Source organism: Galeopterus variegatus, unplaced genomic scaffold, assembly GCF_000696425.1.
Source record: "Galeopterus variegatus unplaced genomic scaffold, G_variegatus-3.0.2 Scaffold102, whole genome shotgun sequence".
Classification (NCBI taxonomy): domain Eukaryota; kingdom Metazoa; phylum Chordata; class Mammalia; order Dermoptera; family Cynocephalidae; genus Galeopterus; species Galeopterus variegatus.
This window is the reverse complement of record NW_007726213.1, coordinates 438,474-457,834: the sequence shown is the minus strand read 5'-3', so window position 1 is coordinate 457,834 and position 19,361 is coordinate 438,474.

Genomic DNA, 19,361 nt, shown 5'->3' with positions numbered 1-19,361 from the left:
TAGATGTTACATTTTCTTCCTGGCAGGAAAGAGAAGATGGATCTTCAAAACAGTTTGACTCTCTACAGAGGCTCCAAATGAACCTCCCATGCATCTTGCGCTTTGATCCTATCTTAGCCACTGAGGTCTGATTGGTCAGCTCAGCTAAACTCTAAAACTGAGGTTACATGGAGGGACGCCAGCAGTCAACTCTGACCTCAGATGTGGGATTTTGTTTTTGTTTCTTGCCCCACACTACATTTTTAAAAAATATAATTAGTTCCTAATTTTTAAAAATAAGATGTCTAGCTTCTCTTGAAAAAAAAAGTCCTTATGCTGCTACAATCACTGGGTCTGATGATGAGGTGAGAAAAAAATACTGTCCGTTTTTCTTTTTTATGTCCCTGCTGGCCCTGTAGGCTTCTGAGTTTCCAGCCTGGGTCTCACCACTGAAGACTCCCCGTTGACCATGATATGATGCGAAGGCTCTGCCTTCCTGGAATGAGTCCCTTCTCTCAAGCATTGAAAAACAGCCTCTACAAAGACTCTTTCCTCCTTTGTGCAGGAATAATGATATCAGGCATCACCTACTCCTATTGGTGTCTCTTTATTCCATCTATGTCCTAGGTGCTCTAGAAGAAAAGCGCATTTGTGAGTGAGAAAAAATTGCTCATTGCAGGGGCTGAGGACATACTTGTGTCTATTAGCCTTCTGTTCTTTGTCTTACTTTCCCTGGTTTGTGAATGACATTGACGAGACTAGCATAATGTAAATAAAAATATTCCTAATGAATCCTCCTAGGCATCAGTTTCCTCATCTGTAATCTAGGGGTGTGGGGTCCTTTGCTCTCTAAAGGCTTTTCCATATCTAACATTCTCTGATGCTATTGGGAAACTATTTTTAACGTAAATCCAATTTTTGGCATTACAGTGTTTTATTTGCCAAGTTATAATTAAAAGTATTTGCCAATTTCTATGTAAGAAAACAACTTAATGCACTCTCACAAAGCCAGGGTACTTCCTAAGTGTATACAAGGATACTTCAAAATGTTTATGGAAAGATTTGTACTATCTTTTAAGTCTATTTTTCCACAAACTTTTTGAAGTATCCTTGTATAAGGTCCCATAGGTTATCAGAAATAGCCCCGGCTAATCGCCAGGAGACCTGGCTATGCTGTATACCTGCTGTATGATCCTGGGCAAGTCCTTTCCCCCCCCTGGGCCTTAGTTTCCTCATTGTAAACTGAGGGCAATGAACTAAATTCAATACATCTGTGATTGTGGAGGCAAGAAATATACATTTGATGAGCTTTCGTAGCAGTAGTAATGGAAAAAATACTGGACAGAAAGTGGGGGAAACCTGGGTACTATCAAGAGTTCTGCTACTAGCTTTTTGACTTTGGAAAATCACGCACACACACGCTCTGGACTGTTGTCCCTATAAACATTTGTCACTTTTGTGCTGTGTTCATTTGTGTGCTTGTTTTTAATCTTTCCAGCATCATTCATTTTTATGAACACTTGGAGTCTACAGGCTTGTGAGGTTTTACCCACACCTCACGCAGGAGTTTCATTCATTCAATTAGCGTCTATTGAGCATCTCTTGGAGTGCCAGGACTTTTCTCAGACTTGCTGGTATAGACAGAGAAGAGTGCTGCCCCAGGGAAGCTAACTTTCTAGTGAAGTCTATTACTCTATCTAGCACATACAACACCAAGTCTGGGTGCCAACACCACTGATTTTCTTCATCCCTTGTTACCTTCACCTTGAACACTTTATCCTCATCCTTTCCTCTCCTCTCCACCCAGTGATCCCCAGCAACCTCAGGTCCTTTCAGCTATGTGCCCTGCCCTAACTCACACCAGTCCTTATTTAATTCCCTCTCCATTCCAAAGGCATTCAATGATATTAAACATGTGAGCAAAAAACATCAAACATCAGGTTGTGCCCATAAGTATGTGTAGTTACAATGTGCCAATTAAAATTTGTTTTAAAAAGTAAAAACCCAAGCACATGGGTTTGTGCAGTATGTAACAATATACAGAATGCATAAACTATACAAAAATACTTATAAGACTGTTGGAGGATTTAACATCTCTTAGAAAATAAAATTTTAGATATTGAGGGAAAAAAAATAAGTGTGCACTAATGGATAAGCCTTCATCCCAAAGGAATGGCATGAGCAAGTGTTCTGGGTACAAGAGAACAGATTCAAATTGCCATGAAGCTACTTGCTGGTTATGGAATTTTGGTCACCATGCTTAACCTTTTGGAGCCTCATCCTCCCCATCTGTAAAATGGGAATAACAACAATACCTACCCCACAAGGGTAGTGTAAGACTGAGGGTTCAGTAAGATAATTCATGTCAATATTCAGCACAGTGCCTGGCCTGTGTATTTTAAGGCTCAACACATTGTTGCTATTATAACCAGTATGAATCCCGGAAAATGGCATCTGTGGTCAGGCTGATAGGAGAGATGTTCTGGGAAAGGAGGGGCTTCCCACCATCCCCAAACTCATGCTAATTAGCTTACGTTAATGACAGAATATACAAGGCCTCAGTTCAAAGCCATCCTCCATGAGACTGCTCAGGGTGAAGGAATCAGCACCAGGTTGTAATTCAACCGCCTTGTTGCTGGGTGTAGGAAAGAAAACCTTCACCACTTCCAGAGACAACACAGCATTCCCCTGTACGTGGTTTTGACTTCCAGCATTAAAAGAGAAGACTCTTGACAAAGCTCTCGTTTTTCTGCAAACGTGTTTGTCGGGGGCCTTGCTTTGCAGATAATGGATTTACAAAGAGGCCTGTTCTTCTTTTTCTGGCATCCTGAAAGGAGAAAATCCCTAAATGAGAAAAAGGATCAAGTGGCTGCTTTGCATGTACTGTGTCTCTTGCCAACATACTGTGCCACAGTGTTGGAGGCTAGGTTTCATAATTACACAGTGCCGACACACAATTACCCACAATTAGGCTAATTATATAAATACACTATGATTATCTGAAAGATAACATTAAGTAACACACAAAGAAGATGGGATGGTCCTGAGGTAAACCTGAGGGGAGTGGGAGAGGGCAATGAAGGTAGATCAAGGCAGTTTCTTGGGATCCCAGCACCGTGCTAGAGCAGGCGCAAGTCCTTTCCACAGCCTCAGTGGGCTGGTCTCTTTTCCGGTGATCCCAAAATATTCCCTTTACCATCTCTATCTGTTAACACAACAAATCATAAAGGGCAGTTGGGTTGGAAACTGTATCTAAATTTCAGGCCAACACCGCAGCCACACTGCTAATATTTAAATGCAAGCTGCATTCTATATTTCCACATATTACTGATGGGCTTGTCATTTTGAGATGGTCAGGCCAGAACAATTAAGCAAAGGTTTATACTGGCATAAAGTTTATGGCTGACTGACAGAGGGCCAGCTCCAGAACCTCTGGCCTACTCTGAAGATTGGTTTCCAACTTCACATTTTGATAAATGCATGTTGAGCTCTGGAGGAAAAGAGGCAACTTCACAAATACACACAAATAACATTTTGGGTTAGTGTTCCTGGTGTCTGTTTCCTGAACTCTCCTGGACAGTGGTTCTCAGTAAAAACCAAACTATGAACAGTGCTTTCCTTTAGAAAGAGGTTTGAGGAAAGGGATTGGGGGGAGAGGGGGAAATAAAAAAAAAAGAGACCATTTGATTTTTATTTTATAACTTCTTTAAATTTCAGCAACAAGCATTGTTTTTTTCTTTTTTTTTTTTTTCTTTTTTTTTTTTTTCTTTTTTTTTTTTTTCTTTTTTTTTTTTTTCTTTTTTTTTTTTTTCTTTTTTTTTTTTTTCTTTTTTTTTTTAAAAAAAAAAGATGACCGGTAAGGGGATCTTAACCCTTGACTTGGTGTTGTCAGCACCACACTCAGCCAGTGAGCGAACCGGCCATCCCTATATGGGATCCGAACCCGGGGGCTCGGTGTTATCAGCATCGCACTCTCCCGAGTGAGCCACGGGCCGGCCCAAGCATTGTTATCTTTGATATTTGAAAAGAAATGCATTTTTTAAAAACATGTTATTTATAAAAAATCAGAGAAAGAGAAATTGGGAAGAAGAGAAGACAAACTTTATTACGCTTTAGACACTGTTATCACTTTATATACATTACATCATTTAATTTTTACAACAATCCTGGCAGGTAGGTTGTACTATCACTGTCTTAAAGATAAGGAAACTGGGCCCAGAAAGTTCTGGTAGCTTGCTCAAAGCCAATCAACTGGCATACTAGGAAGAAAATATTTGAATTCAAGGCTGTCAACCTCAAAATGGATATTCTTTCTTCATACTGTATTGTTACATGCTTCCACAGATGAATAAATGCTCAGGGCTCAGTTTCCTCACTGGCAAAAAGAGAGGCTTGGACTTGGACAGCATCATCTTTAATGCTCCTGATAGTCTAGAATTCCATGAGTGAAAATTCACACCATCCAATAGAGATTCTTTACTTTCAGAGGAATACAATCAAATTTCCTTTAAGTATAGTGCTCCCCTAGCTCACATAAGTGCTTATTATTTCCAGATCATTAACTGTTTGACATAGAGATTTGGCTGAGAACTTGAAGCTTGAGTATTAGAGGCCTCTGCCAATTGAAAATCAGTCAAATGTGGATAATGGCTTCTGTTACTATAATGCAAGTCTACAGGAAAATGTGATTCAATTTATAAAAATTCTATCAACTGCAGCTTTTCAGGAATTCATCTGTTGGGTACAACAAGGTACATCTGTGCTGTATTATCCAAATAAGTTCCACCTGGCAGGCAGATGACTGTAAGGCTATAAAAGGAGAAAAGGAAAAAAAAAAAAAAAAAAACCAAAAACCCACAACAGGAGTTTTTACAAAGTACTTTCATCGCTACTCACTCTATTTTAACTTCTTCTAGTCTATTATACCCTCATTTCTAGGTAATGCAGAATCGTTAAATTTAGCCAAGCAGTGGATGATGCACTTTCATTAACAGAGAGAAGTGGATTGGTCATGAGAAAAAGCCTTTCAAATGTCATTCTACAATATGGAAAATTGGGAAGGGGGGAATGGGAAAAAAGCAAAAGCCCAATTTTGTCCAACTGGCTTTGCTTGTTTCTTTGAAGAAATTCATAAAATGGTCGTGGAAGTGGTGTAATGTGAACCCCCAGAGGCTGGCTCTAGCTTCTACAAAAATCAAGGGTGCTAAGAATGCCAAAAAAGAAAAAAAAACCCACAAAACAAGCCATTAGGAAAACTTGCAATTACTTTGGGGCATTAAGAAGATCAAGGCTGGCTATTTGGATGTCTGGGAAAGTTGGACTTAAAGAATACTTTCCAGGTTGATGTGTTTAACATACAGGATTCTTATTATAGTCAGTATTCTGCCATTTTAACTTTCAGCAGGAGATCTCCTTCCCCTCTCGCATCCCCTGCTCATTTTTCCTCTTGGTCTCTGTGGCTTCACCTAAGACAATGTCATCCATTCTTATTTGGGCCTTTGTAAACCAAAATACCTCCAGACTAAGAATTTAACTTCAAGAGCCAGACATCTATTTCATTATGAATATGTCTAGACATAAAAGGGGTCATTCAACACTGCCTCCCAAGATCCTCTGAGTGCCACAACAATCCAGACCAACACAAGACAGACAGACATGTGTCCCCCACATACTCACCCCCACCCTGCCTAACCCTAACAGATTCTATTTCCAAAAGAAACAAACTAGAAAATGGGAAGGCTTCTCAGTTGGTAGAAGTAATGTCACCATGTGCAAAGACTATTTGCCGAGTTTGTGGCTTTCCCTTCTAAAAGCAGGGGTAATTTCCTGCTTTTCAGAGAATTCCAATGCGTTCAGCCTAATAAGCACTTGGATTCATTATCAAACAAACCAAAAGTATCAAGAGGAAGATGTTGGTTGATTGATTATTCTCTCCACAACTGGAAATCTTGTGTAGAATCGTTATCTATAATCAGCAGGTGAACTGTGAAAATGCACCTTTCTAGGAGTCATGCTAACTCATAATTGCTCTCTCTTGACTTCCCTTCTGCAAAAAGGTGATGTTGAATATAGATCACTTAGTGTTCATAAACCCATAATGGGGTTGGGGCAGGATATCAAGTCCTCTGCCTCAAGATAGAGGTTTTTCCAAGAGAACTTTCTATCTAGATTGTAATTTGAAATCTCCAGAATAATTTCTCAATGTTTTAATTTATACATTCTCAGAGACAGATTACTTAGAGTATATTCGTCTCATTATATCCCTGAGGAGACTAAGGCACCAATATAAGCATTCAATCTAGATTTTGCATGTGATTTTAATAAAATAAGATTTGAAAAAATATGAATATCCAAATTAACACTGTTCTCCTCAAAATTACATCATTGGGAGGCTACATGCTTATTCTATTGAAGTTTCCTTTGTTCCTAACCTCCTATTTTCTTTCAAAGTCTTTCAAAGCTTTCAAAGTCACATTACATGGAAAAATTAATCTAAATACCTCAGATTTCTTTTTTTTAAACAACGACAACAAAAATCACATTTCTCTAGGTTGTACTTTTTACAGAAGATTTGGTACCTAAAGATTTTCAATATTTACAGATGTCAAATTCACCACCATTAAGGACATTCCAAATAATATAACATAGACTTTTAAGGTAATTCCAAAGTTGTGAGCAAGGTGATATTTTTGGTTAAGTATTCTGTCTACAGAGGTGGCTACTTTGAGGAAAACTGCTCATTTGTAAGCATATGTTCAGGTAACATTGCACAACTAGAGAGGGTCCCAGTCTCATTGTATTCTGTGTAAGTAACACCTCCTGGAATTTTGCAATGCTAAGATTCTCTGTATATCCTACTCTGTTTGGGAAAATGTAGTGCTTGAGTAACACTCCTAGTCCTTAGCAAGCATCCTTTCATCAGTCTAAATCAGAATACCAGACTCTTTAGGATTATAGTTTTTTCTCTTTAAGTATACTTTCTTTCTGTGGAATAGCTGAGTGATGGCCCTGTTTTATTGCTAATTATTCTTTGTCATATTTATGAGTTTTTCAAAGAAATAAGAACTTCCTTCTGGAGATGGTTAGGCTTTGTATATTTTTATATCACTGTAATTTTTACATGACAAAAGTGGCAAGATTAAAAACATTTCTATCTTGAAGTTAGGGAGATGGTCTGGGTTAATGTTCATTGAAAGGCTTGGAATTTAAGCCTCAATGGGGTTGAGAACTTTACTGCTGCTATAATTTTCCTTTAATCTTTTCATAAACCAAGATAAGCACATTGAAGAGAGAGATTAGAAAAAATGATAGAAACTCCTAAAAAATCCAGGAATAGGAACTGGTCATTGGCCTCACTTAACTGATTAGGTTTACAGGTCACATTAATCAATATTTGGTTTCATAGCAGATGTGGAGGAAGTGAAAGGTCTGGATTCCAATAGAACCCAAGAATACTGAAAAGTATCACATTTCACACACATGGGGGAAAAAATGGAGGGGGGAGGGAAAGATTTATGTATATTTGAAAGCAATAAGGATGAAAAAAGCACAATTCAGGTCATCACAATCACTGTTGAGAAACCATATTTGAATACTGCTTAGGGTTCTCTTAATTAAATTTCAGCGTCACAAAGCCGTGAATAACAAGTACACATCTTAGTATGTCACAGTGTGATCTGGTGTCCCACCTGGTGGGGGAGTACTTTAAAATCACACATATAAATGCATATCTGTGCACAAATCTGTGCACAAAGATATGCATTCCATCTCTCTCTCTCTCCCTCAATCTCTCTCTCTTTCTCTCTCTTAAAACATTCAAAGTTTAGCCTCTTCTATCTTTTGCAGAAGATCTTTTGTACCTTTGGTTCTGAATATTTCTGAACTCTCTTTGAGCCAAGCCTCTCCACCAGGTACATTGAGAAATATAAAAAAGAGTTTGACAAGAGGAGTGAAGAAATCCCAAATGATTAAAAAAAAAATACTAAAAGCATAAGAATAGTCTTAAAAAAAAGAATGTAGGGAGGGAAACACTTGTTCCTCTACTGGCATCCACTCAATGCAGATATACTTATTAATGCCTACTGGACACCAGGAGTGTGTCAGGCACTCTGGGGAACAGATGAGAACAAGACAGAACCTTCTGTTCTTACCAACCTTAAAAAGACCTTTTAAGGTTTTGTGACAACCTTCTTTCCAAGCCCTTCTACACCCGTCCTTCACTTGCATCGACCAAATCACACAGCTGGATGCCAGGAGCTATGTCTACCCATTTCCAACTGGATTGACTATGTAACACATTACAGATATCCTACTATAATTTGTTTTTTACCGGTGCAGTTATTTTAAGGCTGGCCTGTGACTGCTGCTGGCAGGTTGGTGAGCAGAGGAAAATGGGAAATGAACTAAATCATTTAACATTGAAAATAACAAATTGAAAGGTGGTTTGGTCCTGGGGTAAATAGTACTTGGTTGTTGCAAATGAGGGGATGGGGATTTTCCAAAGAAAGGGCTTACCTGAAAGAATTTTCCAAAATTTGGTTTTGGTGCCATGGAAAAACACTAATTTCAAGCCAATTTTATTGACTTCTAAGCATGTCCTCAAGAAGACACGTACTTTCTAAGAACTGTAATGTGAACACTGTCATTCAAAATCATTGCAGTGTTCATGTGTTAAGTATATCCTAAAAATAAAAGAGGAAGAGAATAAAAAAAAGGAAAAGAAGTGTTTATTTTGCACCACCATATGCCAGGTCCATTAATCAGATGTTTTTACAACCACCATGCTATCTACATGTCACAACAAACCTGAAAGTTAGAATTGTCACTTTACAAATGGGAAAGGATAGAGCCCTGGAGAGGCTAAATAACTTCACTAAGGTCACACAGCTTACAGATAGTGGAGTTTGTGCCTGATACCAGAATTCATGTCTTTGTATCAAACTGCAAGGCTGCCCTCACTCAAAGTACTCACTCCAATAAAGTGATTTCCATTAGTAAGTAAAACATTTTAGGGGAGTTAAAAGTTTTTTCTAATTAAATAACAAATATTTTAATTCAATCTAATAAATTATGTATTAATCAATCATATTTTCCTTGAAATATATATTGATCTAGCATATTGTTGAAGATCTTAGAAAAAAATCATTCTTGGTTGTGGCCTGCTCTCCTGCCCTTTCCTTTATTCTGGGATTGTGCCCTGCTATGGGAATGAGCAGTGACCCAGGCAATCAGCTGGTAGGGAGGGAGGTGAGTCTGGGGAGTTATCATTAAAAGGGCCAGAGTCTTATTATACCAAAATAATCAAATAAATGACAACTTATAAGTGAGGATGTCCAGTATAGTATGACTTATAGTAGCAAAAATCTGGCAACCCCTAAATGTCCATTATAGGTGACTGGATAAATAAATGAAGCTTGGTTATATTTTCAGTGGTTAGAAATCATGGTGGGTTGATGGGTGTTGCATTCCTGGGGGTTCATCATACTATCCTGTTTTCTGCATATTTGAAATTTACCATAATAAAAGATTTTTTCAATGGTGATGTATACACATTGATGATCTTTGAAATACTTTTGTGGTATCTTATTATGTGGAAAAAGCAGATTATTAACTGTAGTAGAAATTTCTACTGGCTGTCTGTATCCAGTTTTCCTCTCCTTGTAAGCACATGGGAAGAGTCACGTCAAACACGCACCCAGCATCTTTCCTTTCTGCCCGTGAAATATCTTGGCCCACATGCAGCCCTTCGTCAAACACGCACCCAGCATCTTTCCTTTCTGCCCGTGAAATATCTTGGCCCACATGCAGCTCTTTTATTTATTTATTTTTTTTGTCTTTTTGTCTTTTTCCGTGTCCGGCAACGGATCGCAACCCTCAGTGTTGCCCCCGTACCGGACCGGGGACCGGCAACGGGATCGCAACCCTCGGTGTTGCTCCCGCGCCTCGCTCAGCCAGTGAGCGGGAACCAGTCTGTATGTGGGATCCGAACCCTTGGGCGGGAGCGCTGCTGCGCTTCCCAAGCGGAGCACTTATCCAGTGCGCCACCGGGCCGGCCCCACACATGCAGCTCTTAAGTGGGCAAGGAATTAAAACCTCTGGATGCAACTTCAGCCTTCAACCAAGGGAGCTGAGGCAGAAGACTCCCAATTCCCAATTTAGGTAGACAATACTAGGAGTCAAAGGATTAGAAGTTCAAAGCACAACTATGTTAAGTGCTATCAAGAATGCAAAGCAGGGTGAAGGGATAGAGAGTGATCTTAGGGCAGGGATGGGAGAAGCTCTATTTTTAGATCATGTATCCAAGGAGGACTTCTGTGAGGTGATAGACTATGTCTGAGACCTGAGGACAAGGAGGCAGTCCTGTAAAGATCTGGAGCTGGGGCTGGGGAGGAGTGTTTCATGCAGGCAGAATAGTGGGTGCAAACATGGTACAGAATAGAGGAGAAGTCAGGGGCCAGGTCAAATCTAGTCTTGTTGGCCTGGTAAGGAAATTGGAAGTTATTTTTATTGTGATGGGTAGCCATTGGAGGGTTTCCAGTAGAGGAGTGACAGGACTGACCCAAGTTTTCCATGGTCCAAAACTCAGGCTTTTAGTCTTTGTATTAGGATGTGTAGCCAGCTGCTATAACCAAGACCTAACTTTACAAGAGCAGTAAGTTATTTCTGTGTCGTAGAATCATCCAGGAGCTGATATAGCAGGACTGACCCAAGTTTTCCATGGTCCAAAACTCAGGCTTTTAGTCTTTGTATTAGGATGTGGAGCCAGCTGCTATAACCAAGACCTAACTTTACAAGAGCAGTAAGTTATTTCTGTGTCGTAGAATCATCCAGGAGCTGATATAGCAGATTCATGGTGCTGGACCTCCAGAGACTTTCTGTTTTTCATCACTTGGACAATATTTATTGAGCGTTTATTATATGCCAGGGCACAGGAGATACAGTGGTGTATATATACATACACACACACGCACTCACGCACACACACGCACACATATATTTCTTTTTTTTAAAGGTTAAATCTCTTTATTGTTCACCTGTACAAGAAGAAACGTAATTCTGAGGCCTATTTTGGTTCATTTCCTACAAATTATCTGGCATAAAAACTTTAATTTAAAAAGTTAGCTTCTATTTTGCCACTGGGATGATTTAAATTCTGTCTTGCCTTAAAAGAAGAGGAATGGGACATCTCTAAATTTTTGTATTTCAAATGTTTAGTTTCAGTTTGGGATTTGGGCCTCAACTCAGATCATTCTGAACAAGCATTTGAGCAAGAAACTTGAGGTGTGGGAGTTAACCGTGTAGATATCTGGAGAAAGATCATTCGGACATAGGGAACAACCAATGCAAAGGCCCCAAGGCTGGAATGTGTCCAGTGTACAAGAAACATCAAGGAGCTATTAAGCAGCTGGAGCAGGTAAGTGTGTAGAAAGCAGTAGATGAAGTCAGAGGTAATGGAACTAGACCATGCTAGGACTTTTCATCTCTGAATGAGGTAGGAAGACTTGGGAGGGTTTGAGAAGGGGTGGGGGCATGAATTGATCTAACTTAGGGTTTAAAACAATCACTCTGGCTTTTCTAAAAAGCATCAGACTGATAGGAGTGTGGGGGTAAAAGCAGTGAGATCATAAAAAGCTATTGCAGTAATCCAGGCAAAAGGTAGAGGTGGTGAGAAGTGGGTGGATTTTGCATCTGTTTGTAGGTACAGCCAGTGGAATTTGCTAATGGTGCTATCAAACCCTAGGAAGTTGCCCTCATCCTCATGATCATATATAGTTTCCCACACCCTCTAATTCTACACAGTTGCTTGTGGGAAAGAGAGATAAGAGAAAGCAAAGAACATCCCTTTTTGTTTTGAAGGCACACATCTGATGTTGCCCACATGTCATCCACTCCCATTCCTTTGGCAAAAACTTTGATATCTTTTTTCAAGGATAACTAAGCATGACTTCAGCTGGACAGTCATGATCCTAGCTAAAACACGAGTGTTCTATTACCAAAAGAAAAAGGGAGAATGCATATTGGGGGCCCACCTGCAATCTCTGCTCCAACTACTGGGTACATTGCATCCCCAGCCAGCATCCAAACACAAGTCTTCTGAATGTTACTCCAGTACTCTTTCTCCCACAAAGACCTTCTTCCTCATGGTCTCCTCTTGTTTAAGCAGTGAAGCATTTGTTACCAATTTTATCTCACCAATGCCAATGCTAGCTCAAGTAAGAGACATAGTATGCGTATTCCTTTGTCATTCCTATTCCTTTATCCAACAAACATGACCTGTATACCTGCAGTGATCAAGATCTTTTAATAGGAGCTGTGGGAAAACAAAAATTAGTAATACATGATCCACATCATCAAAAATCTCATAAAATAACACTGCAGAGGAGAGAGGGACAGCCATTTATGCAATGAACTCTAATCAAAGGTGGAGTTAAATTAAAGCAATAATAAGAGGTAAGCAGTGTGTTATGAGGGACAGGGGTGCTTGGTGAACTGTAGATATCAGGGGAGTTATTTGAGTGGGCCATCGAAGAGTGAGAAAGATTTCAGTAGACCAGCAAAGGCAAGGAAGGGCACTGCGCTCGAAAACACAGATGTACAGAAAATGCATGTTGAAGTCAAGGAATGATGAGATGTGTAGTGGGCTAAGATATCACCCAGGATCCAGGGAGGGATGTAACACGATACGAGGTTGAAATGATGGGTGGGGGTCAGATGGCAACAACCTGAAATTTCTCATAAAAGTGTTTATACTTTATTCTGCAGGTGTTGAGGAGCCATTTAGGGTTCGTGAATTAGGAAATGACTAGATATCACTTTGGTTTTAGGGCATTTACTCTGACAGTGTGGTGGATTGGGTGAAGATAGACTGCTTAGAAGAAAACCACTTCCCTGCCCACCTTTGGGAATATCTGCCCCTGGGCCTGTCAACTGCTCACTTTTCAAATGAATGGTTCCTTTCCTGAGCTTCTAAGAATGTCCCGGACTTCCTGGAATTTGATGACCTTCACTGCTGCAAATGTGAATCATTCTGCACATTTATGCCAAGCCTGGAGAATCTGGAGAGAACAAAAGCATCCCATATAATGCCTAAGGAATTATGGGACCTTAACGTATTTGTCACAACACTTGGACAAAGATGTGGCCTTGAGCAGCTTTTCCACTTAAGCTAATATAAAAAGTCAGAGGCCTTGGGATTTGACAAATCATTTAGTCCAGTTATGAATACTGGGGCCCACAGAGGCAAAAAAGATTCAGGGCCAGTGCCTAAAGTCATGGGCTTTGTTATCTGGTGCTTTATTTCCCAGCCCAAACCACAGAAATTTCTCTTCACTCAGTAGAGTCTCATATTTACACTAGTTTGGGCTCATCTCTTGGACTAGAGAGGGCCAAGAAAAAATTAATGAGTATTTTTTCTACTAGCTACCACAAAATTCAATCAAAGCTTGCATTTTTCAGGCCTAAGGATATTTGATACTCATTAGCACATTTCCAGTCAAATTACAGAATCATAGTCTCATAGAGACTTTAAAGGTCATCTGGTCCAATTATACAATCTTCAAATTCTATAACTTGAGTTTGTGAAAGGCTTGAATTGATTATCATGGGCCAAAGAATAATAAAATGTATTAGTTACATCATTTATTCGTTCAACAAAGGGAAGGACAAAATAGACCCACTTCTCAAGATACTAACAGTTCAGTAAAATACCTGTATATTTCCTTAATTCTTTTCTCTGCTACCCTCAAATCCTTGCTATCAATTTGGCCTGCTTGGAAATTATAGTATTTTGTTCCTGAATTTGTTCAATAGCCTAAATTTGACTTTAGGGGGAACTAAAAGGAACTCTATAAGCCATAAAGAAACAACTCTCAGCTGCCTTTCTTCCACCCCACAGCCTGCAACATGCCTAGTGCAAACATCTGCCGAAGCACAAGTTGTCACTTGTTGATTGCATTTGCCGGAGAGACTCCCGCCAAGGCCAGTAATCATTGACAGGCAATATGGAGACCTTTGACAAGGGCTGGAAACAAACTGCCTTGGTGAAAAACACACCAAACCTCAACCATAAATTACTCTGACAGTAGCAACCAGACAAAACCTGGTTCACATAAAGATCTGTTTGCTGTGGGTTAGGGTCTCACATCTTCCTGGGGCTAAACCCCTGGGTGAGTCCATCACTCTTATCAGGCAAAGACTTTCTGCTCTTCAAGTACCTTTACATTCTTCAAGTACATACTGGCTGGGACCCTATGTACACTACAAAGATAGAGCCAACAGTTCTAATAGTAGTAATAAGCTTGGGCAAAACACTTTTCTGATCACGAAGCCCTTCCTCGTTTATGGAGAGTTCAAAATAAATTGCAGTTGAGGACAGGTACTTCCCTTCTATCATGTGATCCTAAATTCCAATGTCACAAAGTTTTAGAAATCATTAGTCAGTTGATGCACAAAAGAGTTGTGTGCAAAGCTGGTTGACCTAGAGAAATACAGGCATCTTGCAATCTTTAGCACTAGAGCTACGCTATTCAGTACAATAACCACTAGCCACACATGGCTGCTGAACACTTGAAATGAGGCTAGTCTGAATTGAGAAGTGCTGAATTGGAGGTGTAAAATACACACCAGATTTTGAAGACTTAGTGTGAAAAAAAATTTGAACGATATCTCCTTAATAATATTTACTCATATATTGATTACATATTGAAATAATATTTTTAATGTGTTGAGTTGAATACAATATATTACTCAAATAAATTTCACTTGTTTCTTTTTACATTTTAAAATTTGTCTACTAGACCATTTAAAGTTACATATGTGGCTCACATATTTCTATTGGACAGCACTGCTCTAAAGGCCTGTCTGGGCATGAGCTAGTTTCAGCCTCTTTAAAAACTCTTCAGCTGTTAAGAGGACATGCCTCTCCCCAGCATGGAGTGTTGGGAATCACTTTAAAAGGATCCGGGAAACAGAGCGAACTTGTCCAAATAAATGCCTGACTGCTCCCTTTCCCCAGCTCAAAGGGCCAAAGGAACAAAGCCCTTTCCAGAGAAGGAGGACCCTATGGTTGTCTCTACCCTGAGAAAAAAAAAGCCACAGAAGAGATATTAAAGCCCCCCACTCCCATGTCTTCAAAGAAAATGAAAATGTGGCAGCTGCATATGACCACAGGACTAAGATCTGGACGGGCAGGATCTAGCTAGCTCTGTGGTTACTAGGATATCTAGGAATTAACCTTTAGCCCAATTTACCTGTTTAAGAATATCTAGGAAAGAGTCTTTCTTTCAACAGCTTCATGCTGTGCCAAAGTTCTCTGGCCAGCTCAAATGAAGCCATTCACAAGCAGTCCTTGGCACTTGACATGTGTAACTTCATGGCTCCGTGGGTCTTCTTTCACAAACTGGTCTTCCTACTTCTACCCTTGCCCCAGTCAGAACATTGCTTGTAATACCTCAGTCAGATCAAGGCATCCCTCCACTCAGAACCTTCCCGTGGCTCCCTGTTAGGCTCAGAGTAAAAGCCAAAGCTCTCACAGTGGCCCACCAGACCCCACACCCCTCTGACCTCGTCTCCTATGCCTCTCTGACAGATCCCTCAACTCCTGGCTGTACCTCTGCCCTGGTTTTTCCCTCTGAAGGATGAGAGCCTTCCCTCATATATCCACATGCCTAACTGCCTCATGTCTTTTAAGCTTTGCCCAGATTTCATTTTCTTAGCAAAGCCTCTCTGACCACCCATTTAAAATTTTAACCCACCCCCTCCTGCACTCCCAATCTCCTTTATTGTCCTCTTTTTTTTTCTTTCCATAGCACTTACCATCTTCCACTTATAAAACTTACTTATTATCTAATTGTTTGCTCTCTGTTCCCCTCCACTAGAACATATGCATCATAAGGGCAGAATATTTGTGTGTATGGGTTTTGTTTATGGATGTATCCTAAGAATCCAGGACCATGATTCAATGTTCATCATCCTTTTTATTCCTCTCATTACCTTTCCAGGGCAAACATATCACCAGTAGCATCCTGCCTTATCTCTCTGGCACGTAGGCCTTTTTCAGTTATATCAACTGAACCTCCTTCCATCCTTACTTAAATCCACTAGACACTTGCTGCTATGGTTTGAATGTTTGTTCCCCACCAAAATTCATGCTGAAACTTAATCCCCAGTGCAGTAGTAATAAGAGGTGAGGCCAATAGGAGGTGACTAGGGCATGAGGGCTCTCTTCTTATGAATGGGATTAGTGCCTTACAAAAGGGCTTGAGAGAATCTGTATGACCTTTTGCAACTTCTGCCAGGTGAGGGCTCATCATTTATCCTCTCTGGAGGACCCAGAAACAAGGCACCAACTTGGAAGCAGAGAACAAGCCCTTACCAGCCACCAAATCTGCCAGTACCTTGATCTTGGAACTTCCAGTCTCCAGAACCATAAGAAATAAATTTCTTTTATTTATGAAATACCCAGTCTACAGTATTTTGTTATAGAAGCAGCAATGGACTAACACACTTGCCAACAGTCAAAGTCAGTAATATACAAACCTTCAGCAAATGCTGGAGTACAAATGGTTTATGATGGAATTCTCTAACAAGTCTCAGAGGTATAGCTCCTCTACTATAGAATATTTAGGTAAAAATGTAGGTATGGAGAATCATTGGAACCTTTTTAGGGGGAGAGAGGTGTGACAAAAGTGGTGCTTTAACTATGAATTCTTTTTGATTCTTCAAGGCATTTTTCTCGGAATTAGTTTAGATAGTCATAAAACAAACTAGTTGACTCCCATTATCTCAGACCTTGTGGGAATGCCTTCACTGAGTTACAGTTTGATTGTAAACATGAAGCTCTTGTATAAAGACAAGGATTATCTATCTGAACAGCCTCTCTTTGTCTTTCATAAAGTTGAAAACTTTCTTTTTTGGTCTCTAATGAGCTAATAAGAGGCCTACGTGATTGTTCCTACCTTAAACATAGAAAATTGAAAAAAAATTGGTTTTGCCTTCTGCAAATGAACGATTTAGCTTTCTTTTATCAGGGAATGGCAACGATGAAATCTAATATATTTCTTTTTTTGCTTGTTGTCAGAAAAGTTTAATTTGGTGCCCTATGGTGATATTTAACTTACTACCTCATTCCCACTGCTTCATTTCTGGGATTCGTCACATTTTTATTACTAATTTAGTTGTGTCACATTCTTTTGGAAGTACATGGGGTTTAGGTGATATTTTTCCCCAAATTCTGAACCTTAATCCTAGGATGCTTTCCAATCTGGCCCCAGAGCATCTGGATTTAGTTTGACTAAATCATTGTAGGTACTTGGTTTCTTGGCTCTACTTCTGAACCAGCTAAATGAACTCATTTTTGAAACTCATCCCACAATTTCCAGCCTCTATGCCTTTATTGACACCATTTCCCCAACTGTAAATTACTCCTCTGCACCCATTCATAATCCAAACATCTTTATTTTAAAGCTTATTATTGTAAAATAATTTTATATTTATGAATGTTCGCAAAAATAGTACAGAGGATTCTTATATATCCACGCCCAGCTTCTCCTTCTATTAACACTTTACATAACCAACCACAGTACATTAATCAAAACCCAGAAAATAAAAATAGATCAAAACAATCAACTACAGGGCCGGCCCGGTGGCGCACTGCTATAGTGCGCCGCTTGGGAAGCGTGGCGGCGCTCCCGCTGAGGGTTCGGATCCTACACACTTTTTTTTTTTACATCATACTCCAATGGCTCCACCCAGAATTTGTATGCAATGCTCAGATTTTAACTATAATTCTACTGCTTCCTCTCCCACTGATCAAGACACATTGAACCTGGCTGGTAATTGATTTTACAATCAATCAAGTATATCCTTGTGCATTCGTGTATACATGTGTGTATATAGTTATTCAAACCTTGCATTCTATTTAGGTGTAAGAGGTGTCATAGATGTTGAAGTCAGCTAGACTTGTGTCTGAATCTCAGGCCTGCTAAATACAGCTATGAGATATTGGACAAGCCATTTTTATCTTTCCAAACCTAGGTTCCTAGCCATCATATAGGAACAAATATACTTATGTATAAAGATTGTTGTGAGGATTAAATTAATTGATAGAGGCAAAGCTCCAGGAAGAATGCTCAGCACACAGAGGGAATGAATTAACTATGGTTCCTCACCATGACTGACCACATTTATATTCACAAACCTTACCCTGTTTATGTTTTCATGCATCTCCTGGAGCTATTGGTTTCCACTCTGCAGTTTGTGGAGGCCTTATGGACTACTTGAGAAAAATGTATGGATGGGTCTCCATTCCTCTATCTCTACATCTTCCAGAACAGTGTGCTTTGATCTATTGCATATATTATTTTTAGCATAAGATTTTAGTCTGAGAAAGTGAGTTCTAAAACTTGATATTTTTAACCTAGACTACAATTTCTTCAGGGGAGAGGAAATTTCTTATACTTTTGTTATTGCCCAGTGCAGACCATGAATTGTACATAAAATTGATGTTCAAAACATGCCCAACCAATGATGGAACTAAACGTTTCTGTGGCTCTTGGTCTTGCAGCAGAGCCTGAGGCATTTTTCTTTCTTTTGTGATTATCCCCCAACACCCATGACCTGCCCGAAGATGGCTATCTAGTCTCCTTAGAACAGATCAACACTATAAATTGTTTTCTAAGAGACCTGATAAACATTGGCATAAATTAAAATATATTATTGACTTTCTGAGATTTTTTTTAAAAATTATCTATTTATTAAGAATATTCATGAGATACAAAGCTAATTGTCCTCCCTCCTGCCCATGATGTGAGGGCCAGATTCATACTGGGGGCAAACCCATTACCAGAAATTACTTTTGTACTCTTTTTCCCCACCCAATTATCCCCCTATTTCCCTTCCTCTCCTCTCTCCCCTTCACTCCAATCTGTAGCCCTAGGAATGTTCCCTCCCTCTGATGGATCATGGCACTACTGTCTTCTTTCCTTCCTTCCTTTCTCTCTTAGCTCTCACATATGAGTGAGCACATGCGGTATTTAGCCCTCTGTGCTTTGCTTATTTCACTCAACATAAGTTTCTCCAAATTCATCCATGTTGTTGCAAATGGGAGTATTTCATTCTTTTTTATGGCATAGTAGTATTCCATAGTGTATATATACCACAGTTTCTTTATCCAGTCATCCATTGATGGACATTTAGGTTGGTTCCATATCTTGGCTATTGTAAACGGTGCTGCAGTAAACATGGGAGTGCAGATATCTCTTCAACATGATGATTTCCATTCCTCTGGATATATACCCAGAAGAGGGATTGCTGGATCATATGGAAGATCTATCTGTAGTTGTTTGAGAAACCTCCATATTGTTTTCCATAGTGGTTGTACTAAT